Source organism: Odocoileus virginianus, chromosome 19 (genome assembly GCF_023699985.2).
Source record: "Odocoileus virginianus isolate 20LAN1187 ecotype Illinois chromosome 19, Ovbor_1.2, whole genome shotgun sequence".
Taxonomy (NCBI): domain Eukaryota; kingdom Metazoa; phylum Chordata; class Mammalia; order Artiodactyla; family Cervidae; genus Odocoileus; species Odocoileus virginianus.
The window spans coordinates 21,701,832-21,728,932 of NC_069692.1; positions in this window are offsets into that span (position 1 = coordinate 21,701,832).

Genomic DNA, 27,101 nt, shown 5'->3' on the forward strand with positions numbered 1-27,101 from the left:
GAGAGGTTACAGGGAGAATTGAGAACAGATTGGCTGATGGGTTACCAGGGAAACTAGCGAGGGGCACGCTCCTCACTGCCCCTTTGAAAAGCTATCAAAGTGGAGATGTTCTGATCTAAGAACAATTACCAGCTGAGTTCAGGGAAGGATATAGAAAGGTCAGCCATGTGAGTAGACAGAAGTGAAGCAGGTGCTGGTTGAGCAGGGGATGTACAGAAAGCAAGATAACAGCCATCCTGTGTGGCCTGATCATTCACTCCACCCCTACATACCCCCTGCGCCACCCTCATAATCTGAGTCCAACTCTCTTCTATGGTATCCCTGGGGTCAGATATGTAGGGAGGGATCACTACAACCAGATACCACAAATATAATACAGATAGCAGCAGCCAAAGTGTATCAAAAGTAAGATAACTCATATACTAAGAACAGTCACTAACCAGGATGTCAGGAAATTTTGGAGCCAAGCACTTACTAGGTCAGTGGAGAGGGAGGCAGTGCAGCAGTGTCCTATCCAGTTATAAAGAAGGTAAGGCCACTCCTTGTTTTCACAGAGCCATGACCATGAGAAGAGGGAGGTCCCAGCTTTAAAACATCCTGGTGGCCTAGCCAGGAGTCAGCAGTCACAGTACCTGTCTGCCCCACCATGTTATATTGAGTTCCATTAGGGGTGGACCCATTAGATCTCCCCCCCCCCCAAAAAAAAAAAAGAGTTAATACCACTAGTTGAACATGTGTGTAAAGAAGCTGACCTATTCCATTCCACACAGCATAAACCCAGGGATTCATGGGCAATCAGTGGGACAGAAATATTCACCAGTATGGGCCTATCTGGTATACTGGCATGTGGGACAGGAAATCGTGAGAGTTCTTTCCTCTTGTTGTCAGTTGCCTCCACACAGTCACATTAACCAAGTCAATTTTCATGGAAGTCCAGAGGAGGAAAACCGTGCCATCTTCCTATCAGTTGAGTTCAGTTGCTCAGTCATGTCCGACTCTTTGTGACCCCATAAACTGCAGCACGCCAGGCCTCCCTGTCCATCACCAACTCCTGGAGTTTACCCAAACTCATGTCCATTGAGTCAGTGATGCCATCTAACCATCTCATCCTCTGTCATCCCCTTCTCCTCCTGCCTTCCATCTTTCTTAACATCAGGGTCTTTTCAAATGAGTCAACTCTCTGCATCAGGTGGCCAAAATACTGGAGTTTCAGCTTCAACATCAGTCCCTCCAATGAACACCCAGGCCTGATTTCCTTTAGGATGGACTGATTGGATCTCCTTGCAGTCCAAGGGACTCTCAAGAGTCTTTTCCAACACCACAGTTCAAAAGTATCAATTTTTTGGTGCTCAGCTTTCTTCATAGTCCAACTCTCACATCCATACATGACTACTGGAAAAACCAAAGCCTTGACTGGATAGACCTTTGTTGACAAAGTAATGTCTCTGCTTTTTAATATGTTGTTTAGGTTGGTCATAATTTTCCTTCCAATGAGTAAGCATCTTTTAATTTCATCCAGCAATTAGACTCATTTCACAGTGAGGCCATTGCTGCTACTCAGTCCTCGAATAGATTTCCTCTGCTTAGGCTAGGGACGAAATGTAAGACATCTAACAGGCACAGCACAGGGGAGATCATGACTATTAAGCAAAATACAAGCAGTAACACCATCCCAAGATAATACAACACCTGTCTGTCTGCAACATAGTTCAGAAAACTCAAGTTTTCAGTAATACAAGAATGTGTCTAAAATCATGTTAATAATCTAAACCACAGCTACTCCAGTTGAACTTTCTAGAATCCCTCTCCTCAATAGCCAAAGGAGATGTATAATCCATGTTCAGTAGGCCACAAAGCAGGCTACTCTGGTCAGTAGAGTTTAAGTTAAACCCTGGGTAAACCAGAATTATTTTCCCATACCTCCACATGTGAAAATTTTTCCATCATTTCTCTTTTTGATTGTAAACCTTTTGATAGGCCAAAGTACATGTCCCTTGAAGCCAGGGTGAGTGCACTCTTCCAGCCCTAGGTGCAGATCATGTCCCTTTATGTGAGGCATTCTTTGTATTTATCTAGGTATACACGTTGCAGGGAAAGTGATCAGATAACATGAACAAGTTCAGAGGTATGCTGATTGGGAAACATTTCAGAGGCTGTACATTTTATCAGTTACACCGAATAGCTACACAAATATTTTCAGCAGTAGACTTAAAGCAAGCAGTGTGACACATCATGAGTATTTGTGCTCTGTGACAACTTCACTAGAGAATTCTCCTTTCATCCTGAACATCAGGATAAAAGTATGACTGACACAAGAACGTTCATAAATACAGACTTCAATTAGCAGAACTCAAATTTAATATCCACTAAAACACATTATTTTTCTTTTGAAAATTACCCTCCACTGAACACAGCCAAATTGAGATAAATCTGTTTCCAAAAGAAGTCTGGTCAATTGACCATATAGGCTCCTCCTAACCGGCTATAGTGGAACTCCTCAGAAGCAATCTCAGACTGAATTCCCAAAGCCAGGAAATCCATGTTAAAGGCTTGCCATCCCTCCGTGGGTTTCTTTCTCCTAGAAGTCCCCAAAATACTGAGATCCCAACTCCTGCCAGGAGACAGTCTTTCCCATTTACCTGTTAAGGCTGCTCAGAATGTGAGTCCCCAATTTCTGGAGGGACCAAGCAGAGAGAAAAGAAAAATGTTTCAGTTTTAGCCACAGGTGTAGTTTACCAAATCGCTTTAAGTCATAACCAACTTGATAGGAAGAGTTCCCTTGTTTCTGGCAAACACTGATCAAAATCAGTAATATTCCAGACAAAATTATAACCATTTTCACAGTTCATTTAGTAACCAATGCTTCTGTTAACTTTTTAAGATGTGATAAGGTTTTCCTATGTCTAGAGATCTCTTCTAGAAACTTAGAGATAGCAAGGGAACATTTCATGCAAAGATGTGCTCAATAAAGGACAGAAATGGTATGTACCTAACAAAAGCAGAAGATATTAAGAAGAGGTGGCAAGGATACACAGAAGAACTGTACAAAAAAGACCTTCACAACCCAGATAATCACGATGGTGTGATCACTCACCTAGAGCCTGAAATGTGAAGTCAAGTGGCCCTTAGGAAGAACAAAGCTAGTGGAAGAGATGGAATTCCAGTTGAGCTCTTTCAAATCCTATAAGATGATACTGTGAAAGTGCTGTACTCAGTATGCAAGCAAATTTGGAAACACAGCAGTGAACACAGGACTTGAAAAGTCAGTTTTCATTCCAATCCCTAAGAAAGGCAATGCCAAAGAATGCTCAAACTACCGCACAGTTGCACTCATCTCACATGCTAGTAAAGTAATGCTCAAAATTCTCCAAGTCAGGCTTCAACAGTATGTGAACCGTGAACTTCCAGATGTTCAAGCTGGATTTAGAAAAGGCAGAGGAACCAGAGATCAAATTGCTAACATCTGCTGGATCATCAAAAAAGCAAGAGTTCCAGAAAAATATCTATTTCTGCTTTATTGACTATGCCAAAGCCTTTGACTGTGTATATTACAACAAAATGTGTAAAATTCTTCAAGAGATGGAAACATCAGACCCACTGACCTGCCTCCTGAGAAATCTGTATGCAGGTCAGAAAGCAACAGTTAGAACTGGACATGGAACAACACACTGGTTCCAAATTGGGAAAGGAGTACATCAAGGCTGTATATTGTCACCCTGCTTATTTAACTTATATGCAGAGTACATCATGAGAAATGCTGGGCTGGTTGAAGCACAAGCTGGAATCAAGATTGCCAGGAGAAATAGCAATAACCTCAGATATGCAGATGATACCACCCTTATGGCAGAAAGTGAAGAACTAAAGAGCCTCCTGAGGAAAGAGAGGAGAGTGAAAAACTTAGCTTAAAGTTCAACATTCAGAAAAGTAAGATCATGGCACCTGGTCCCATCACTTAATGGCAAATAGATGGGGAAACAGTGGAAATAAGTGACAGACTTTATTTTTGGGGAGCTCCAAAATCACTGCAGATGGTGACTGCAGCCATGAAATTAAAAGACGCTTACTCCTTGGAAGGAAAGCTATGACCAACCTAGACAGCATATTAAAAAGCAGAGACATTACTCTGCCAGCAAAAGTCCATCTAGTCAAGGCTACAGTTTTTCTAGTAGTCATGAATGGATGGGAGATTTGGACTATAAAGAAAGCTGAGTGCCAAAAAATTGATGCTTCTGATCTGTGGTGTTGGAGAAGACTCTTGAGAGTTCCTTGGACTTCAAGGAGATCCAACCAGTCCATCCTAAAGGAGATCAGTCCTGAATATTCATTGGAAGGACTTATATTGAAGCTGAAATTCCAATACTTTGGCCACCTGATGTGAAGAGCTGTCTCATTTGAAAAAAACCCCGATGATGGGAAGGGGTTGACAGAGGATGAGATGGTTGGATGGTATCATCAACTCAATCGACATGAGTCTGAGTAAACTCCGGGAGTTGGTGATGGACAGGGCAGCCTGGCTGTGCAGCAGTCCATGGGGTCACAAAGAGTCAGACAGGACTGAGTGACTGAACTGAACTGAAGGTTTTTCATTAGGATTCTCTAATTTCTTACCCAGTTCAGCAGTATGATCCGAAATTTATCAGAGACCCGTACTTGAAAAAAAGTCCTTTCTATGAATGTCCTTAATGATGAAGCACTTTTTACAAAAGCATCAGAGTACAACAGCAATTGTCTATGAATGCCAAGACTTTAAAAGGCAGAGTTAAACACCTGATCACAATGTAATCAATAAAGAAACCTGGTTACAATGATCAGAATTACGAGTGGTTATAATCTTAACTCTTAAAAACTCTCTTTTGTATTTCTGAGAATTTATATAAGTGCTTAATTTCTTTTACACCAATTATAGCTCATCCACAAACTAATCTTGGCAACACCATCTGGAGGCAGAGACACATCATATACATAGACATACATGTACCTATATAGACAGAGATCTCTCAGTTGTCCTACTAGAGCTTAAAAAGACCTCTTTTTTGCCTACATTCTCAGGGGTTAAAGTTCCTGAGAGCCCAGGTAGGTCCCTTACATCTTGAAGGCAGCAGAGTAGACATACCAATTCCTTCTAGAAAGCTAACTTCCTAAGACAGCATATACGAAAACCAGTTATAGAATAGGAAGAATCCCATTGACAAAATTTACAGGGATTTTTTTTTTTCGGTTTCAAAATATTCAGTGTAAACAAATAACAATAATAGACAATAATAATAGCTATCATTCACTCACATTCACATGCCTCATTTTCAGAACAAAAATCATTCATGTCAACATTTGCTTCAGTTATTAGCTCAGCCCCCATGGCCTTAATACAAAAACAGCCAACCCACAGCTGCAGCCACTTTCCCCCCTGTAACAGTAGCCAATATCTCCTCAGTAGCCCTAGAGGTGTCTATGAGCTCTTTGCACTCTCTTTGTTCCCCCACTCATCAAGGATAGCCACCCCAGGGCCCCACATACTCGTGGACAGCCACCCTGGGATTCCCCCACAACTTTAGGGATCACCCCTGTAACTTGCAGGCCCCAAACAACTAGTGGACGCCCCCGCAGCTTTCCATTCCTCATCCTTATTTCCCAACATTTCGGTGCTCACGGGAGTTTCCTGGGTCCCCTGCGCTGCACCCCACAGTTTCAAGACCAGGAATAAAGCCCAGAGTCAGCAAAAGAGACATCAGTGGCTTCATGGATGAGAAACTTACACGTCTGAAGCAAGATCCTCGAGTGACACTCCACTGTGTGCAGCAGATGGCGGAGAGGGCAGAACACGGCGGCAGCATTTGCTGGCGGGGAGGGGGACGGTTACCATTTATAGGGGGAATTGACCACCAGTTGGCTCATGGGTTACCAAGGAAACTAGCCGGGACGCTCCTCACCGCCCCTTTGAAAAACTATCAGGTGGAGGTGTTCTAAAGGTTAGAACAGTCACCAGCCGGGTCGCCGGCAGGTGCAAGTATGTAGGAAGGTCAGTCATGTGAGTAGGATGGAGATGAAGCTGGTGCTGGTCGAGCGGCAGATGTGCAGAAAGCAGGAGAACAGTCATCTTGGGTGGCCTGTTCAGACAGAGCCTTCCTGACTGAACCCTGTTCAATTAGAGAGCCGCCTGTCATGGTCAATGTGAAAAATTATAACAACCAGTTTGCTAAGATGTGTTTAAACAACTACTTTAGCTCATTTTACATCCCTATTTTCCCTTATGTCTGATGTGATTCAACTCAAAAGGATACACCTATTTAGTCACTTGCTTTGCTATTATTTGTTCTTTAAAAATGTAGTTATTGATTATATATTGACACACCAGACATTTGAGATACTGGTAACATAATAGTGAACACGACAGTCAAGATCTTCTCCACTTGGTACTTACAGTCAAGTGGGTGGAAGTAGACAGAAAATAAATGACTATGAAAGAGTATATAATAAAGTGATAAGTGCTAAGTTGGAAATATATAAATGTGCTATGTTAGAGAGACAGCAAAGGGTTTCAGTTGAGGCAGTCAGAGAGGTTTCACTGAAGAGGGGGCATTTAATCTGAGGCGTGAGCAGCAAGGAGTTAGTCAGGAGAAAGAAGCTCTGGGGAACAGCTTTCAGGCTAAGAGCAGCTCAGGCAGACACCCTAGGGTAGGTCGCAGCCTGGCAGGTTTCTAGAGAAAGGATGTCTTCCTTCCCCTCGATTCTCACATTTTTAATGTGTGCACATGCTCGTCTCCTGCATTTAAATATCTGTGGATGATCGTGGAAATAATACAGAAGTGGCTTCATTTATAAAACAAAATTCTCAACTTTGTGACTTGAAGTATACAAAGAGTTTCTGACGGATCAGTTACCAAAGCCTGAAGGATTGAACAAGCGGTCTCAATTCTTACCCTAGGTAGGGCCCTGGGGCGTGTTTGTCCCCACTGCCACAACACGAACAGCACCCAGGGGTTAGCTGATCACCTTTAAATCCCAGTCCAACCTCAGACAAAGTTTCTTCCTTCTCTCTCTCTCTTTTTGTTTTGTTTTGTTTTTGGTTTCCTTTAATATTGTCAGAACAGGCCAACTAGGTATGAGTGTTCCTAGAAGGCCGACATCACCCCCAAGGAATGTGGCTGACCTCTCTGAACCAGGTTGCCTCTGGACAAAGTTTATTCCTCCTTGTCTCAAATCTGATCTAAAGCTCTCCTGTCTTATTACCAACAGATTCAATGATTCTTCCTTGTAAAAATTTCCACATTTTCCTGATTTGAAACTACCAGTGAGGATCTTCCTCTAAATGAATGCAATGTGTCTTAGAGACAGACCATATTCAGAACTGACAGACAGGACTATGCTAAAAGTGATGATAATTTGTCTCTACACAATAACTTATCTAATAGTGCCCATGTCCCACTCAAAAGAGTTTCTTATAAGGGAGTAAAGAAGTCTTCTCTCAGCTCTCTCTATTTAGGAGTCTAAGTAGCCTAAACGTAGTAGTCAAAATGCCTTTTTATAATTTTAATCAATTAATCTATTTATGAGTCTTTGGCCAACTAACTTATTTGGTCAAGTTTATGAGGATGAATATAAAGGTGAGGATGAGCTGCACTTGCAAAAGAATATTATGAATCATCCACCTTTATCAGGGTTAATTTTCTCAAACTAATCACAATTTGAATAGAATTTGAGTAGAAAAAAAACATGATCAAAGAAAAACAGTGGTAGCGAAACAGAGGCTTTCAGTTTTGTAAAAACATAAGATTAATGACGATAAAAGATGCCTGTGACATAGGCAAGGAATACAAAGCAGGGCAAGCTCTTGAGAGGGGAAGCAGAGAAATAAAACAGCAGAGATAGTGAAGCACCTTCTTCCCCTTCCTGCTCTTGTTCCCTTTTTCTTCTTCTCCTTTCTTTGCTTCCCTTTCCTCCCCTTCCAAAACAGTTTAATTTATTAGGTAGGGCAGAACATGGGAGACCCTGATCAGGATATCAGATTTTGAGGGAGATGGAAACTCACCCTGAGGGGCAAGCTGGCACAGGGTGTCAGAGGGAGAGTGGCCTGATGTGGGGTATCCGGGACGAACAGGGTTAGGAGAGCCTCTGTGTAGGGGGGGTCAATATGGTCTAAGATTAGTTACACACAGGGAGGTTGATCCATAAGAAAATACGGTAAGCATGATGGGAATCAAGTGTCTCACTGTTGGAGATGGGGGCTAAAATTTTGGGAAGGAAGAAAACTAGAATAAATCTTGTGGCTTTGGTTTGAAACTGGAAGCATTGATGTGAATGTGTAGGTATATATATACACACACACACACAGAGGTAGATATGTGTAAATGTGCATAAATGTAGATATCCACAGTTACACATATATATGTGTACTATTATCTCAGTCAAGTCAGGCTGCTTCAACAAAGTACCACAGATTAAGTGGCTTATAAACAACAGAAATCACATTCTTCACAGTTCTAGAAATCAGAAGTCCAAGATCAGAATGCTAGAATGGTTATGCTCTGGTAAGAAACTTCTTCCAGGCTGCTGACTGCTGATTTCTTGCAGTGTCTTCATGTGGCAGAGGGCACAGAGAAGAAGCAAATCCTGCCATGACCTTTACAGAAAGAAACGTGTTAGTCACTCAGTCATGTCTGACTCTTTGTGACCCCATGAACTGTAGCCCACCAGGCTCCTCTGTCCTTGGGACTTCCCAAGCAAGAATACTGGAGTGGATTGTCATTTCCTTCTCCATGGCATCTTTCCAACCCAGCGAGTGAACCTGCATCTCCTGCATCGCAGGCAGATTCTTTACCGCCTGAGCCAACAGCAAAACCTGTCGTGACTTTTATATGGGCTTCAATTCCCTTCATGAAGGTTCCATCTTCATGATACCATCTAATTTAACCTTACCTCCCAAAACCCAACCTCTTAATATCATCACGCTGGGAGATAGTATTCAAAATATGAACTTGTTGGGGACACAGTCATTCTACAACAATTATCTAATTGGTCCCTGAGAAATGCTGGAACAGTCATTTCCAAGTAACAAAGCACACTTAATGATCACATCTAAGTTTCTAAACAACATTTATATTGAAAAGAACCACAGTTTGTTGGAGAAACTGTCGATGCCACAGCTTGGGCAGAAAAGCACAAGATAGTTTAAGAACATCTGTTTTTTCCAGAAAGTAGAAAAAGTAGAGAAGTGCTCAAAGAACAATGGGGTTATATCAGAGGGTCACACACAGTAGCCACCTGAACGGGTTTCCACTAGCCAAATATAGGACGCTTTGAGCATTGACTAACTAATAATAATAATGGAAAACAGCCTATTAGATTAAATAGAAATCTACACTTATATAAATAAATACACTTAAATTTGACAATAAGTAGGATATGTACATGATCTCAAACTAACTGCCAAGGAAAAAAGAGTAACTTCACGGCAGGGAAGCTTGGCAGATACCACTCTGAACAAGTTCATCAGCCTGACTGTCACTACTGTCACTATAACGGAATAGGTCAAAAATACGTAAAACACTTCCAGGGTATTGCTATCAAAAATGTATAACCTGAATCTAATCATAAGGAAACATCAAAGTCAAATTGAGAGCTCTTCTACAAAATAACAGGCCTATAATCTTCAAAATTGCTAACATCATAAAACTCAAGGATAGACTGAAGAACTGCTCCACACTGGAGGAGACTTACAAGGCATGACAACTCAATATAGTATGTGATGTTGGACTGGGCCCTTGAGCTATAAAGAATATTGTCGGTGCAACTGGTAAATTCTAATGGAGTCTGACAATTAGATGGTAGTAATGTATCAGCATTAATTTTTTTTTATTATGATGGTCAGGTACTAGTTATGTAGAACAAAGTCCTCTTTGTAGGAAATACATACTAAAGTTTTCAAGGGTGATTGGGCATCATATTAGCACCTTACTCTTCAATGGTTCTGAGGGAAAATAAGATTTTTGTACTGTACTTGCAACTATTTGGTGGGCTAGAATTTCTCTCAAAATAAAAAAATGTAAATAATGGGGGACAGATGCAACTAGATGCTACTTTTTTGCATCTCCCTCCTCTCTCTCCCTTCAAAGGACAGGAATGTCTAGAATTAGAGAATGGCTATGTGGCTTTGAGACAAGATACTAACCACGAAGCAGAGCAGTGCATAAAAAAATAGATGCTATCTGGCTTGAGCTGCCATGCCAAGTCTACTGTACCTACATTTACTGGAATCTTACCATGGGAAAAAATAAGGGCTATACTGTTTGATTATAGAAACAAAGAAAAAGAACTCAAAAAACTATAAAGATAGAAACAAGTATTTGTTTAATCAGGCACATATACACCTGTGTCCAACTGTATCAACAACCCAGGTCAGTGAATATTGGTATCACTACTAGATATTAAATCATTAAATTGAGTCTCAAATAAGTTTTTTGGTAAAAGCCACACAAAATAAACTGAGAATGCAGCCTGGTTCTGCTTTCGGTGGAAAGAGCTAGTTGATAAGCGTATTGTATTCACATATTTTTAAACATGAACTTCCCATGAAGATGATGGCAATCTCCTCTGCTCTAAGAAAAGATACTACCTAAGGTGTGGCCAGAGACACCTGCAGGAAGCATGTCCCTACCTTGACATTTGAAACCATGTGCTGTTGAGGTTGATGAAATGGGAGATAGGGAGACCTGGAGGAGGAACAAGAGGAGAAAATGAAACAAATTATCTTGAAACAAGCAGGTGCTTCTCACTGGAAAAGGATTTGCAAAATAAAATTTCTGGTGACAATAAATGCAGATTAAAGGTAGGACAAAAATAAGGAGTAGCTCTTTTTCATTTATTCAAAGAAGATTAAAATCAATGTTTTTATTGATCTCTAATTAGAAAACATCAAGCTCTTGAGCAGAGTTAGGCAAAAAAAAAATGAGAAACTATAGATTTTTAAAATTTTTTTCTCATCATTAAAATTAATCAGAGACTCTAGACCCGGGGTTGGAAGGACAGATGAACCACACCAAACCATGTCTCTGTCAGTAATTTGTCTCAAAATTGGGAAGGTCGAGGGGGAGGGAAGTGGGGGATGGTCCGTGTTTTCAAGAATGGGAGAATGATGTATAAACACAAAAATAAATCTTTTTCATTTCCAGAAAAAAAATAAAAAATAAAAAAATAAAATTAATCAACCATAGAGTACATGTGATTGAAAGATCTTAGAACCAAAACATTTTTCATTTCAACACAAGAACCATAGTTTTCATCATTCATGGGGTCATGGAGTAAAGGAATGTGTGTGCATATGAATTGTGTCTGTATGCAAGACTGTTTCCACTTGACATCACTGCCACACACCACAGAAATAGTAGTGTCTACATAAACAGTTTAAATAAATGCATGAATTCAGCTCAGTATATTTCCAGCTGTATGCAGTTCAACCTACTCTACTTTACCCCTGGCAAAGGCCTCAGCATGAATGTATTCTGTCTATATTCACTTATAAATACTCATATGTATATCATTTTGTTTGTTTTTTGACAGACAGCTTGATTTAGCAGTGAAATATTAGATAGAAAAAAATCCTGATTGATTTGACCTTTCCACCCATGTTTGAAGAAATGGGTATTATACACTTGTACCCCTGGATGTTCTGAGAAACACAGTTTTCAGGATCCTTAAAGCCATGAAAATAAAACTATGACAAACTATGAAGATGAAAACTATGAAGAATTAGCTTCTCTTTAAATGGTTTATCAAGTATCACTTCTTTGATTCATAGCAACAAATATTGCAATTTTCATAAATTACACACTGCTATATTCTTCAGAAACTGAAGAGAGCAAAGGGAAGGTTTTCAGAGGTAAGGGCGTGGGAATCAGCTGCAGAAAAGTTTTTCAGACTATTTTGAATTCTAATTGTCCTGCAGTCACTTTGCATCTGTCTTCGTAAGAAAAGTCTAAAATTTCAGTTTTAGAGGAAGGTTAAAAATAACACCTTCCTTTAAAAAGTATGAATTTGAAATTAGTTAGCAAATATATTTATACTTTGGAAGTTTCTAACCAGAAAACACGGATGGGGTATGTGTGTGCGTGTGTGCACGTGTATTATCACAGTTGCCATGGTAATCAGATAAGCAGCCCTAGGCTTTCTCACAGCTTTACTGTCATTCAGATTACATTTTTTTCACCATCATTTTTCACTGATACAGTTTAATGAAAGCAATATTATATTTCACTGCAAGTTAATAAAGATCCAACAGCCATTAATTTCCCAAGCATTTGTTCTTAATGGTTATGAAGTTCGTGTCAAGATGTAAAATGCCAGGATATTATCCTCCTTGAGCTGCAGAGCACTTCATAATTGCATTTCTCAACTGCTAAGTTCATAACTAGTAACCTTTCGGCAAGGGTCACCACAGCCACCATGCCATAAATCACCTCCTGACCGCCTTAGACCATGGCTGTGGCAGCCTGGCATGGGTGGCCCCACCCACCCAGCAGGACGAAGCTTCTTCCTAGCTGACTCTTTCGACTAATTTTAAAATGAAGTGCTTAAACTCTTTAATCAGCATCACACCACTCTACAGAGCAACTCTAAAAATTCTGTTTCCATGGTAACAACTGGAGACGTATTCGCGAGTCCTCACATTGCCTACATAATCTATTTAATTACAAAGGAACCACTAAGCTAGGTATGTGTGTATGTATAAATCCGTAAAATTAAACCTACAGATGTATATTCCTGCATGAAATTAATCCTGGACAGAACTAATCGCCAAGCCTCATTGTTTTAATAGGATTTTAAAATATAAATGTCTAGAAAAATCTTCAACATTTATGAAAAAAGATGGCAGAGAATAAAAATCCTCATACTTATTTTTGGATCTTACCTTAATTGATTTACAAACTCTGCCCAAGATGAAACCTGTATTTTCACTCCTCATAAACATTACTTTGGAATGCGTGTATCAGTATTCCTGGAAACACTAACTTATTTATCTGATATATAAAGACCAATTATCCTGTCTTTCAATTCACCTGAATTTAAAACTAGACAAGTAAATGCATAAATTAATAATATGAGCAGGGCGGAGGGTGCATGATAGGTCATCTGCATTGCTTTACCTTTTGTCTCCAAAGCATACGTTTATTCTTTCAGCACATATCAATGTGCTGATCAATCAGTATGCTGATATCAATGAGTCTTAATTCTGTACAAGGTCCTGGAGGTAAACCCATGAAATCCAAATAAGCAAACAGTTCTTATTAAAATTGATGAGCACACCATGTGCATTGGCAGCATCTAATGTAGATTGTGGGGTTAAGCCAAGAAGGCTTCCTGGAGGAGGTGAAATCTGAGCTGAATTTTGATGAATTAGGGGGGAATCTGCCCAGTGATGTGGAAAGGGAAGGATTAAAAGGCATTCTCAGAAATAAACAGCATGTACCAAGCAAGCAGAATACCCTAAGTAAGAAAGCTTACATAGTGTGCTGTAGCTAGAATATTGAGTAAGCCAGGGATGGCATGGGATCAGGCTAGAGAGACAGATAAATAGTCATCAGTCAGGGTTAGTGGAGGCATACAAGAGTTTTGAGTAGTATCTGAATTTTATAAAGATCATTCTGGTGGCTGTTGAACTATGTACTAAAGGAGGGCTCAAAGTAAAGAGACCCATGTAAAAATTAAGAGAGCCTGGGTGAAGGGAGTCTGGTGGAGATGGTGGGGGTACATCTGAAAAAAGTTAAAACAGCCAGTTTTTGGTGACTGATTTTATCCAGGAAATAAAAGGAGCAGTTTTAAGGCTTCAGGTTTTGTATTAACACTTACATTATTGACTTCTTAAAAAAAAATATTTGCAATCACTTCCTCCATTTTCTCATATTACCTTCACTCCTCATCCCACTTAATTCTCGATTCCACCTCCACCGGTCTATTGACAGAACTCAAACTAAAACATTTCTGTCTTCCACGTTGCAACACCCAATGGATCTGTACTTCACATCTGGCTCATTCTACCACATCCACTTGCTCCACCCTCAGCATTTGAGATGCAGTATCTTCTTGGTTCTCCTTTTCCTCTCATCATCTCTTCTGAACAACAGTCTCATGTGCCTTAATCACTGCAGGACTCAGATTTTTCCAAATTACCACAACTCAATATGCCAAATCCTAAATTTACTATCTTTTCCAACTGTCCCTCACGGTTACCCCAACACGAACTTTCCCAGTCCTTTCATCTCAGTAAATGGTTCCACAATCAACTGTGGTATCTTAAGCACTAATACTCATGTCTCTATTAATTCTTTTCTCTATCTCAAGTCCTGTGTTTAACCAATGACCATGTCCTGTTGATTCTACCATCTGAAAATCTCTCCATTCCTACTGTCATCACCCAAATCCAAACTACTAGCATCGGTTTTAATAACTCCCCAGTTGGGTTTCCAAATTCCCTCTTGTATCTCTCCAATTTGTTCTCCAGACAGCAATGTAATTTTTTTTAAATGCAAATCTGACTTTATAATTTTGCTACTTAAAACAGTTTAATGACTTTCTATTGCATTATGGATAAGTCCAAAATCGGTAACATGACCTATGCTGACCTTGATCATCTTGCACCTGCATTTTCCATTCTTGTCTGGCATCACTCTCCCTCTAAGATTTCAGAGATTTCTGTCTACAGCAATACCACTCTGGATGCGCCCAATCTTATCATGAGATTTCAGAGATTTCCTACTGTTAACTAATATCCAATATGTGGTCAGAACAGGTTAAAAAGTTGAAGGGTTAAAGGTCAAGAACAAATGAGATGACAGTAGTGCCATCTGTATGGATACTTAATTTACAAAGAATGATAATGGAAATTAGGATAGGAAAGAAAACAGTAATTTTCCAAGAATTATTTGTTGGTTTGGCTTGTTGATAAGAGTAAGTTTGTTGATTACAGTAACAAGAGAGATGGGATAACAGTACAAACATCTTGTGAGCTGATGCATCAAGTTTCATTCAAGGAAAGGAAAGTAATGGCTTAGTAACAACAGTTGGAAGCTTAGATAGGCCAGTATTATTAACATCCTGCATATGGGTACAAGCCAGGCCACAGAATACTGCAGGGAGAATTGAAAGCTCTGGATTCAAGAACTGATTGTGCCTCTCATGCTAGGCAATGAAATATGTGAAACAAAATATTCTCTCCAGTAAAATGCTAATTAGGCCAACTTCACTGTTTACCTCACAGAGATGCTAAGAAGACTAAGTAGGACAATGTACTTGAATAAACTCCATGTTCTTTATCAACTCTATAGTCTTGGGCAATTTATTTTACCTTATTCTCATATAAAATGGATATACTCCAGACAACGTCTTAAGACCTTATTTTCTCTAAGCAAAGATTTTTGTTATCTAGAAGTAATTTAAGTAGTATAAATGCTTAATATACTATCATCAAATGCCTAAGAATCCTTCATTACCTAGATAAGAATCCTAAAAAAATGAAATGCTTTACTGAAAGCTGGGCAAAATAGCCAATAATGCATCAGGAGGGTGTGCTCCCCACCAGTAGACTCCAGAGTGTGTGCATGATGTCCCCTGCAGGTGTAAATGTCAGGATCAGACCATCTTTGCAGTCTACATCTTCTCCTGCATCAGTGAGGGTCTTAGTTTCCCATTTTCCACTACCAGGCACCACCAGGCCTACCCTCACCACCTCACCACCAGGCAATCACAACACTCCTGTTATCCAGCTGGCATTCTGGCTTAGGCAACATGCAGAAGACAATTTTAAGGTCACCCATTTCATAATCAACATCATGAAACCAGAGCTCAGCATCCAAAAAAGAATGAAACCTAAAATTTATTTTCTGAAAAAGCAATATGTTATCTAAAAATAAAGACTAGCCACGCATTTAAAGAGGCAGCTCCAGGCCTGAGTTATGAAGTATCTTGCCAAGCTTCATGTCTCCCAAACCCCAAAGCATATGTCTAATGTTCCAAAGTAGCGTGTTCCCTTTCAAAGTGATCTATTTTGTTTTGCACAGGATTCAGAAGAGTCCTTCAGCAAACATAACTCTTGTATGTAGGTAAGCACTGATTTAATGAATTATCTAAATTATTGGTTTTTTTTTTTTTTTCAAAATCAACATTCAGGTGGGAAATTTCTATAAATTTAGTATGTGTTGAAAGTTTCCTGATTCTTAGTTTTATACTTACATAGTTTCTAGCAGTAAAACTGAAGCCTTGACAATTGGAGTGCCGCTTACTCATCTAGTGTGGCTACAGGATGGTGATATAATAATGCTATCTAAATGGACTTGTACTAACATGTTGAATGAAGTTTCCAAATGAAGAGATTACAACTGACTCTTACAGACTTCATAAGTGAGGTGACTGTTACATTTTATATTTCAGGTTCAACTATATAAACCAAGCATCCAGTAGCAGTAAGGAATTTCACACTGTTTTTTAGTAACAAAATAACAGATTGCTCTCTCTTCCATTTTAGGTTTTTTAACATAAATCCCTCTGTGCAAAGATTTTACAGTGATGGCTCTAAGATACTGGCAAGTCCCATTCAATTTAGTCCTGGCAATATGATGGAAATAAAGTCTCCTTAATTCCCTTTCTAATCACCTAGCCCAGGAGAAAGAGGGTTACAAGATTAAAGCCATTGCTGCCACATAAGATTAATATATTCACATGTAAATTAGATTCAGTACATAAATCTGTCATATGCTCAGGGCTGTACCAAAGAAAAATCTTACCAGTGGCCAGATAACTGGGCATTACACAAAATAGGTTACATAGAATATATATGAAAACAAGTCATTGTGACAGATCTTGATGGAAGAATAAGACTATAGAAAAGTCATAAAAATGTCATATTTGTGATATAGTCAGAAATACATTGAATATTAACCTATATTTTATTTCACAGACATGGAAGAAATAAGAAATGTTTATTTAATAAATAAGCATTTATCATCCAGCAAATATTTATGGTGTCTCTGCTATATGTGGGCACTGTTCCAGGCCCTAAGGAATCAGCATGAAATCAAACAGAAAAATCCTCTACCTTCATGGAGCTCATATTTGTAGAGAGTAATGCCGAGCTTAAGGGCTTAGATGTAGATTCTCTGGTCATTGAGCACATCCAAGTGAACAAAGCCCCCAAGATGTGGCACAGGACTTACAGAGCTCACGGTCGGATCAGCCCCTACATGAGCTCTCCCTGCTACATTGAGATGATCCTTACTGAAAAAGAACAGATTGTTCCTAAACCAGAAGAGGAGGTTGCACCGAAGAAAAAGATATACCAGAAGAAACTGAAGAAACAAAAACCTATGGCCCAGGAATAAATGCTGCAGAAAATAAATGCAAATAAAAGTAAAAGTGTTGGTTGTCTTAATTAGTAAATGTATTTCAAGTGTTAACCACAAAAAAAAAAAAGAAAAAAAATGGGAGCTCATATTTGTATGAAGAGAAACAAATAAATAAATAATAAAGCATGAAATCCTTCTTATGACCCAGATGAAGTAATAGGCAGTCAATTTAACCTCCCACCAGGAACAATCATAAAATGGAAAAATATATGAAACAACAGTTTTCAAGACACTGAACATCAGACCATTAAGGACAGTGATCCCTGAAATTAATTGATTTTTCTCACTGTTTAAAATATAGTAGTTTGAAATATATGCATTTAATTTTTCAGATGCTACCCTTCATTCATTCAGCAAATACTTAATGAGTATCTACTATGTGCCTGACAACCTTCCAGGTACTAGTGATATAACAATTGGGAAGAGGAGAGGTAGACAGATAATAAATGGGTAGATAAATTTATAGCAAGCCAGATGATGATAAGTATTATCATAAATAGAGTAGGGGATTGGTTGTCTGTAGGAAGAACACTTGCTATTTTAAATGAAGTTATCAGACAGAGCTTCACTTAGAAACCAACATTTGAGCAAAGGATCTACAGTATGTTGAGAAGAAAGCTATGCAGTATCAGAGAGAAAGCTGTTTGACCAGTGGAAGTGGGGGAAAGTGGTATATGGGTGCCATGAACTCTGAGGACTTTCTTCACGATATAAGGTTCATGGTTCAGTGTAGAAGGAGGGAAACCTAAATGACTCGAAACTCCCCAAATATGGAAAGGGGGATGTTGGAGAAATAAATGGAGGCATCTCAGAATAACTGTATATAAAATCCCTAATTTGGCAAGGTAAAGGCAGGCCGTGGGGCAGGTAGCCAAAACAAACAAAATCAGTGCAACAGGAATTCCTTTAAGGCTAAAACAAATCAACAAACTGTGGTGTGGCTTCTTTCCAGAACAGATGTCCCCCACAGGCAAACAATACAAAACAGAGTCACAGAGGGAAAAAACCTACCCTAGTGTGATTTTCTTCCAGAAGGGGTGGCCAAAGACAGAAATCTAAGGTTCCAAATCCACTGAAATAAGCGACAGAGGAAAACGGCATTAAAAATAATAGGATTTCGCTCATTGAGAGCAATAGCGCTTTGCTACAGACTGCCTCTCCACCCTTCCAAGAATGTCTAGAAAAGCTGGTCACAATATTTACACACACATGAAAAAAATCTACTAGAAGCCACCAGAAACCTACTAAGTCAAATAGGACTTAAGCAGACAAGGGTCACAGAGGAAAAGGATGCTCATTGGAGACAGCTAATATTATGCAGCCTTGTCTTCTGTGATAATTTATCAATAGTTGGATAGACTGAAAAGCTGATCAGAAAGTGGCTGCTGAAAGACTGCGAAACTGAGCAGTACTACTGGAAATTTCATGAAGCTGAGGAGACAACACATTCATTTCAGTATACACAAAGAAGGAAGGGGTATATACCCCGGGCACCAAACTAGGACATTTGGAAGAACTACACTGTAAGATAAAAATTACCTAAAAATGGACCAACTCTAACAGAAGTCTGAAGACCAGTTTCCAACAAGCTTAATGCCATTCTGGATTGAAGTAATCTTTTCCACCAAGCAGAAACTTCTCTGTCAATGAAGATCATTTTAACCAGTCTGAGTATCTCTACACTTTTCCAACTACTATTTATCTGCATTTGAAGAAAAACTGCCATGAATCAAAGCAGAATAAATGAAAGCCAAGAGAAAAAACAGAAAATAGAAATAGTTCCATACATATTATAATACCAGATATTGACTTACAATATATGAAATTTAAAATAATTGTGATTAATATGTCCAACAAAAGTTACAAAATGGAACATTTTACCAGAAATCAAAAATATATAAAAAAGAATTACATGGAAATTCCCAAGCTGAAAAATATGATAACTGAATCTAAGAACTCAATAGATGGATTCAGCAATAGATTAGACACAGCAGAAGAGAAGATCAGAGGATTAGTGTACTGAAAGATAGGCCAATATATACAAACTGAAGGACACAAAAGCAAAAAAAAAAAAAAAGTAGAAAACACCCACAAATATGCTAAACAGTATTAGGAGACAGGGTTTGTCAAATTTTTCTTTTTAGGTTTTATTGTGTCACAACTACTCAGCTCCTCAGTTGTAGCCTAAAAGCAGCATAGACAACACATAAACACATGGGTGTGGCTGTCTTCCAACAACCTTCATTTAGAAACAGATGTGGTGAGCACATCTTAGTCCTGGAACTGTACTTTGGTGACCCCAATAGAGGAGAAAGTAGAAAAGTTTAACATACATGTGATTGAGGTCCCAGAAGTTGAGGATAGAGATAATGGGGAAGAAGCAATTTGGGGAGAAATGTTGACAAAGAATTTTCCAAAATCAGTTAAAAAAAAATTTATGTCACAGATTCAGGAAAGCTGCTGCTGGTTCATCACCTTAAAAATTGATCAACAGATAAAGTGAACATCTTAAAAGTAAGCATAGTATAGAGACACAATGAACAGGATCTCTTAAGCTCTGAAAGAAAGTTAGCTCATGATCTAGAATTCTAGAGTTAGCAAAAATACCCTACAAAAGTAAAGATAAAATAGTGACATTTTGTCATACCAAAAAAAAAAAAAAAACTAAGAAAAAGCATCACCAATCAACAGCCTAAGACATAAATAATAAAGAGAATTCTCCAGGCAAAGATAAACAATCCCAAAGGAAAGGGTAAAACATTACAAAGAATAAGATTAATAAAGAATTCAAAAGCATGTGTAAATCAAATATTTATAACATAAAACAATGATAATGTTTTATTGTGCAGATTATAATCAATGAAGGAATGAAATACAATGAAAACGATAACAGAAAAGGTCAAAGAATAAAGGGAGTTAATGATAAAAGCAAATGATAAAGGCAATTTTAAAAATATTTGGCTCTAATAAGTCAAACATGCATGCAGTTAATCCTGGTGAAATTAACACAAGAATATAAAAGGAAATATAATTAAAAGCTCATAGAAGGGGGAAACAGCACTGTTTATAATAGCCAGGACATGGAAACAACCTAGATGCCCATCAGCAGATGAATGGATAAGGAAGCTGTGGTACATATACACCATGGAATATTACTCAGCCATTAAAAAGAATTCATTTGAATCAGTTCTAATGAGATGGATGAAACTGGAGCCCATTATACAGAGTGAAGTAAGCCAGAAAGATAAAGATCATTACAGTATACTAACACATATATATGGAATTTAGAAAGATGGTAATGATAACCCTATATGCAAAACAGAAAAAGAGACACAGATGTACAAAACAGACTTTTGGACTCTGTGGGAGAAGGCGAGGGTGGGATGTTTCGAGAGAACAGCATCAAAACATGTATATTATCTAGGGTGAAACAGATCACCAGCCCAGGTTGGATGCATGAGACAAGTGCTCGGGCCTGGTGCACTGGAAAGACCCAGAGGGATTGGGTAGAGAGGGAGGTGGGAGGGGGGATCGGGATGGGGAATACATGTAAATCCATGGCTGATTCATGTCAATGTATGACAAAAGCCACTACAATATTGTAAAGTATTTAACCTACAACTAATAAAAATAAATGGAAAAAAAATTAAAAAATAAAAAAAAGAAGGGGGAAACAGCATGATTAAAAAAAAGGACAATGGAAGTCCAAGGATGTGAATCACCCTATAGAATCAGAGTCAAGGTTAAATTACATTATAACAAGAACAAACTCAGAGAAGAGCAAAGAGAAGGGTAAGAACCTGAAAAAGGCCCTGCTGGAGTGGGACAAGGCTGAGACGGGCTTGTGAAGAAAAACCAGGGTGAAATGGTGATAGAATTGGAGGACTGGTTGAGGGGAGGGAAGGGAATGGGGTAATAGGAGGTCAGCAAGTGGAGGGGCTATGAGGTCTCCACGTGAAAAGGAGAACCACTGAACTATTCTGAATATACTTAATACACAGAATCACTGAAGTATTCTAAAGTGTACTGAAAGGTAGATAAGAAATATATTTGAGAGACTTTACCAGGCAAATCTATCTTGTAGATCATAGAACATAGATAATGAACGTATCACTTTGAGACTGGCTAATATTTAAAAAGGAAAATATCATTTTAGTAGCAATATAACTCATTCACAGAAAAATTCTAGCTATCCAACTCTATTTTAAGCAAATTTAGGTTTTGACATGCACCACAAACTTCATATCACAGCATGAAAATAGGCAGAAAAATGTTGGGGGAAAAATGATGATACAGGTCAGTAAGGAAAGATTAGTAACAACTGAAAGCAAATTTAATCGTAAAAAAGGAGGATGTATTTTGCTACTTTTCTGATGTGACTAAGAGGAATTAACACAACAAATTCCTATGATGTCATGGCTTTTTTCATATTACATTATTTTAGTCATTGAGAGTGTGAGAGCATGTAGTGAAATAGAATTTGGGGTCCGGCTTTAGTTCATTTAATTTCATTGTTTGGTGTAAGTTTTTTTTTAATATTTAAATTAATCATCACAGACCAAATAATGAAACTCTGAATCAGGTAGCATTGGTGATGGTATCTGTATGACTAAAGAAATATTAAAAACATATTAAATGCTGGCTTATGAAAGTTGACCTTTTACTTTCCTAATAAAACATTTGCAATGAGAAACAATGAAGACTTCTTGTCAAAATGGATCTATTGATTCAGAATTTGGTTGAATTTTGCTTGTTCTTGTCATAGTGATGATGGTATGAAATAGGAATTCCAGACACACAACACTGCCCATTTCCAAAATAGAACAAAACCTAAAATGATGAGCAGAACAGAAAGCAGAGAGGCCAGGTTGGCCCCGCATTCAGGAGTAGGTGTTTGGGGCCAGGCATTTGGTTCCCCTGGGATAGAAAAGTTCAGAAGTTTTCTTCATGGATGGGAGATAGAAGGGCTAGAAAAGTTAGTCAAATCTGAAGTCAGGACCACTGGTGTCACTGGAAATAATCTGCTGTGGTTTTAGTAGGATGCTGACCCAAGAAGACACAAAAAGCATAAAATCAGGAGTTGAACCAAGCTGTGTATTTGTTTGATAAGATCTTCATAATCCCATTATCCATGATGGTGGAGGATCCCAGATGTACTCTTCTAGGACCTGATTCTAGATCAGTAGCTAGGGGAGCTGGAGGGATACAACTACAAAACTCAAAGGCAGAAAAGCATTCATTGAGAAAGAATGAACAAACACATACAAAATAAAAAGCAAGCACACAGGAAATTTTCTACTCAAAATAAGACTTGAAAACAATTTTCCAAAATATCTAATACTAAGAATTTTTTGAAAATCAACAAGCAGATCATGGATTTACAAATTCAAATCAAATTACCTTCATTAAAAGTCTGGGAAAGTACCTTAAAATTAATATATATTAGATATTTAAAGTGAAAATAAAATTAAAACCTCTTTTAAAGTAGGGCTGAAATTTTTAAGAAAAAGCAAATGTAAAAAGAACAAGTAGATATGAAAAATCTTGAAAGTAAAAATAAAACTCTTCATATTTTTTAAATGCAACAGATAAGATACAGTCTAGACCAGTGCTTCTCAAACTAATTTTGGTAAAAAATCATTTTTTTTCACTATCTGATACTTTTATAAAGTAAAATAAAAATGATGAATAATAAGTAAATGAAAAACATCCGAAGACATGTAAAATACAAGCAAATTTTTATGGCATAAACATAAAACTGCATTTTAATAAACATAATCAGAGTGAACACAATATAAGAAAAATAAAATAATTTCAAAAATTATTCATCTTTGAAAGTTTGCATATGGGCAAGTAAAATACAGAATCACTGCTACATTAGTAACTTCCTGAAATTCTGCAAATAGTTATTAGTGAAATCATAGTTTCTCCTTCTTAAATGCTTTGAATGATATCAATGTATATAGATAAATATTTGAAGTTTGTGATGTGACAAATGGGTTTGCTTCTTGTTTATTAACTTATTTAGTTTAAAACATATTGGAAAAAATATTCCTCAAAGAAGATAATGTACCTATAAAATGCTTCACGTTTTGTTTTAATATTAGTAGTAGAGAAATCAAATTCACAAGAGATTTTAGGATTTTTTCAAGCTTTAATCCAAAATGAAGCAAATGACACTGAATTTTCAAATCTCATCTTCAATTCTTCCTTACTATCCAATCTATCAATTTACACAGTAAAATGATAATTTAATTTAAATTACTTTCTAATTTTAAAAAATGGATTCTGATGCCAAGATGTTTTTTTTTCTATCCATGGATTTCTTTTGATTTAAAAAAGAAAAAAAAAAAAGAAAAGCAGTCTCCTGCATAAATCCAGTCTAACTTGAGAAAATATTATGCAATATTTATCAAAATTATTAAAATTATCATAATTAATTAATTAATTTTGAATTAAAAGTAAGGCAAAACTGAGAAACTATCACCAGTTGGAGGAGACTAAGGAGACACAGCAACTTCCATGGACTGGATCCTGGAAGAGAAAAGGATGTTGGTAGAAAAACTGATAAAATCTGGATAAAGTCTGAAATTTAAGTTTAGAAAATATACAAAATGTATCTAATTTATAGATGTTTGGGAATAGATCTTTGCAGATGTGCAGCATCCAGACAGTAACTTATTTCTTTGATAAATGATATTAACTTACTGAACTTGTCATAATAATTTGTAGAAACTTATTTTTCCTTTCTATCTTATCTACAATGGATAAACATGTATATTTCCTCTTTGCATGGAGGTATTGAGATCATTAAACACTGAACTATGAGACAATTAAACAGGACTGACTGTCTAATTCAAATGTTTAAAAAATTGAGACCAAATAGGTTTCTAATATCTTGGAAACAGAGTTTATGCCCTAGACCTCACATTCTTAACAGGACTTTCCTCCTGGAAAACTATCATCTTATCAAACACAGCACTGTTCATAACTAACTGTTATATTATCACATAATAAAGAGAGTAATTTAGTTAACATATAAGTCTTTACCTAATTCATAATTCTATGTCATTAAGTGCATGATTGTACTGATATTTCTTCTCAATAACCACTAAACTCAGCATATAACATCAGTAATTTATGATAGTTCTTTAAAATCACATATGACTGGTAACTTAAATATGCATATCTAAATAATTTGTCTGATAAAGGTCAAATCATATTTGTCATGAAAAAGTATTTAAAATTGAAACTAAAAGGCCAACTGATAAACTTAATAATTATACTGAAAGCAGTCCTAACAGAACTAGTATAGCTTTGAATATTTTTTAATTAAGAAAAAAATTTTTAATGGTTTCAAGTATTTCAGATAAGCAGCTAGTAAAACAATAGAGGTAACATAAAGAAAAAGCAAAAGATATAAATTAAAATGAGTAAAATTAATAAGTAAGGAAATAATTGTTTCAATAAAATTGGTTTATATAAAAAAGAAAACTACCTAACATAAATAAATATTTACATATATTGATACAAGATGACACAATAAAACATATGAATTTTCATTAATATGTTTAATTATGGATTTTATTAATTGTCAATTAATTAATTGATAATTACAAATCTTACCCTCAGTGATCTCACTCATCCCCAAATTCCCAGGCTCCCACTATTTCTATGAAGGATTTATTTTGACAAACTAGCAAAGAAAAATATTTCCTATCACAACAAATTGTTTCAAAGAATGTTGAAGATGAATGAAGTGCTTCATTTTACATAAAGGACTAGAATAACCTGGAACTAAAATCAGAGAGAAAGAGTACAAAGCAAAATTTACAGACCAACCTCACTTTTGAACACATCTAAAGAGCGACTAAGCACACAGCACAATACTACATTAAACTCTAATGTAAAATATATACAAGGAAAAATGAATCATAAGCAACCTGGCTTTAACCCAGGAACAAAAGAACATGCAACATGAAAAAAATCTAATAACATAGAACATAGCATTAAAATGGAAAAAGACAAAAATCCATCTCAGAAAATGTTTCTAAGCCTACAATTTTACTCAACCCTCACTCGTGGAAAAAACCTGAAGAGGCTGAGACTAGAGGAGATAAAAATTACCTATGAAAAGCCTAAGGGCCGTGCCTTTTGGTTTGTGGGTCTTAGTTCCCAGAACAGGGACGGAACATAAGCCTAGGCAGTGAAAGTGCCAAGTCCTAACTGCTGAGCTGCCAGGAAATTCAAAGTAAAATGTAATGACGAAATTTTAAAATCATTCCTTTTAAAATGAGAAACCAACCAATACTTTCATTCAACATTATACTGCAATTTTTAGCTACTACAAGGACACAATAAAAAGAAATTAAAAGCAGAAGAATTGAAACATGATATTAGGAAAAAAAAAAAGCTTTTTACCTTGAAGATGATGATTGTCTACATAGAATATATGAAAGAATCTATAGATAAATCATTAGAATGAAATTCAACACTGTTTCCAGAATGAACATAATAAAACCAAGGGTCTTCCTATATCTTAGTAATAGAAATTTAGAAACAGCAAAAGAGAAAAATCTTAACAGACCCATCACAAGCATGGAAACCAAAAGTGTTATCAAAAATCTTCCAACAAACAAAAGCCCAGGAACAGAAGTCTTCACAGGTGAATTCTAACAAACATTTAGAGAAGAGCTAACACCAATCCTACTCAAACTCTTCCAGAAAATTGCAGAGGAAGGTAAACTCCCAAACTCATTCTATGAGGCCATGATCACCCTAATACCAAATCCAGACAAAGATACCACAAAAAAGGAAAACTACAGGCCAATATCATTGACGAACATAAAAGCAAAAATCCTCAACAAAATTGTAGAAAACAGAATCCATCAACAAATTAAAAAGAGCATACATCATGACCAAGTGGGCTTTATCCCAGTAATGCAAAGATTCTTCAATATTTGCAAATCAATCCATATGATACACCATATTAACAAATTGAAAGATAAAAACCACATGATTATCTCAATAGATGCAGAGAAATTCTTTGACAAAATTCAACACTCATTTATGATAAAAAAAAAACTCTCCAGAAAGCAGGCATAGAAGGAACATACCTCAACATAATAAAAACCATATAAGACAAAAGGACAGCAAACATTATCCTCATTGGCAAAAAACTGAAAGCATTTCCCCTAAAATCAGGAATGAGGCAAGGGTGCCCACTCTTACCACTACTATTTAACATAGTTGCGGAAGTTCTAGCAACAGTAATCAGAAAAGAAAAAGAAATAAAAGGAATCCAGATTGGAAAAGAAGTGAAACTCTCACTGTTTGTAGATGACATGATCCTCTACATAGAAAATACCAAAGACATCACCAGAAAATTACTAGAGCTAATCAATGAATATAGTAAAGTTGCAGGATATAAAATTAATACACAGAAATGCCTGGCATTCCTATACACTAACAATGAGAAAACAGAAAGAGAAATTAAGGAAACAATCCCATTCACCATTGCAATGAAAAGAATAAGATACTTAGGAATTTACCTAAAGAATAAATTTACCTAAAGAAACAAAAGACCTATATACAGAAAACTATAAAACCCTGAAGAAAGAAATCAAAGATGACACAAATAGCTGGAGAAATATACCACGCTGACGAATTGGAAAATCAATATAGTGCAAATGAGTATACTACCCAAAGCAATCT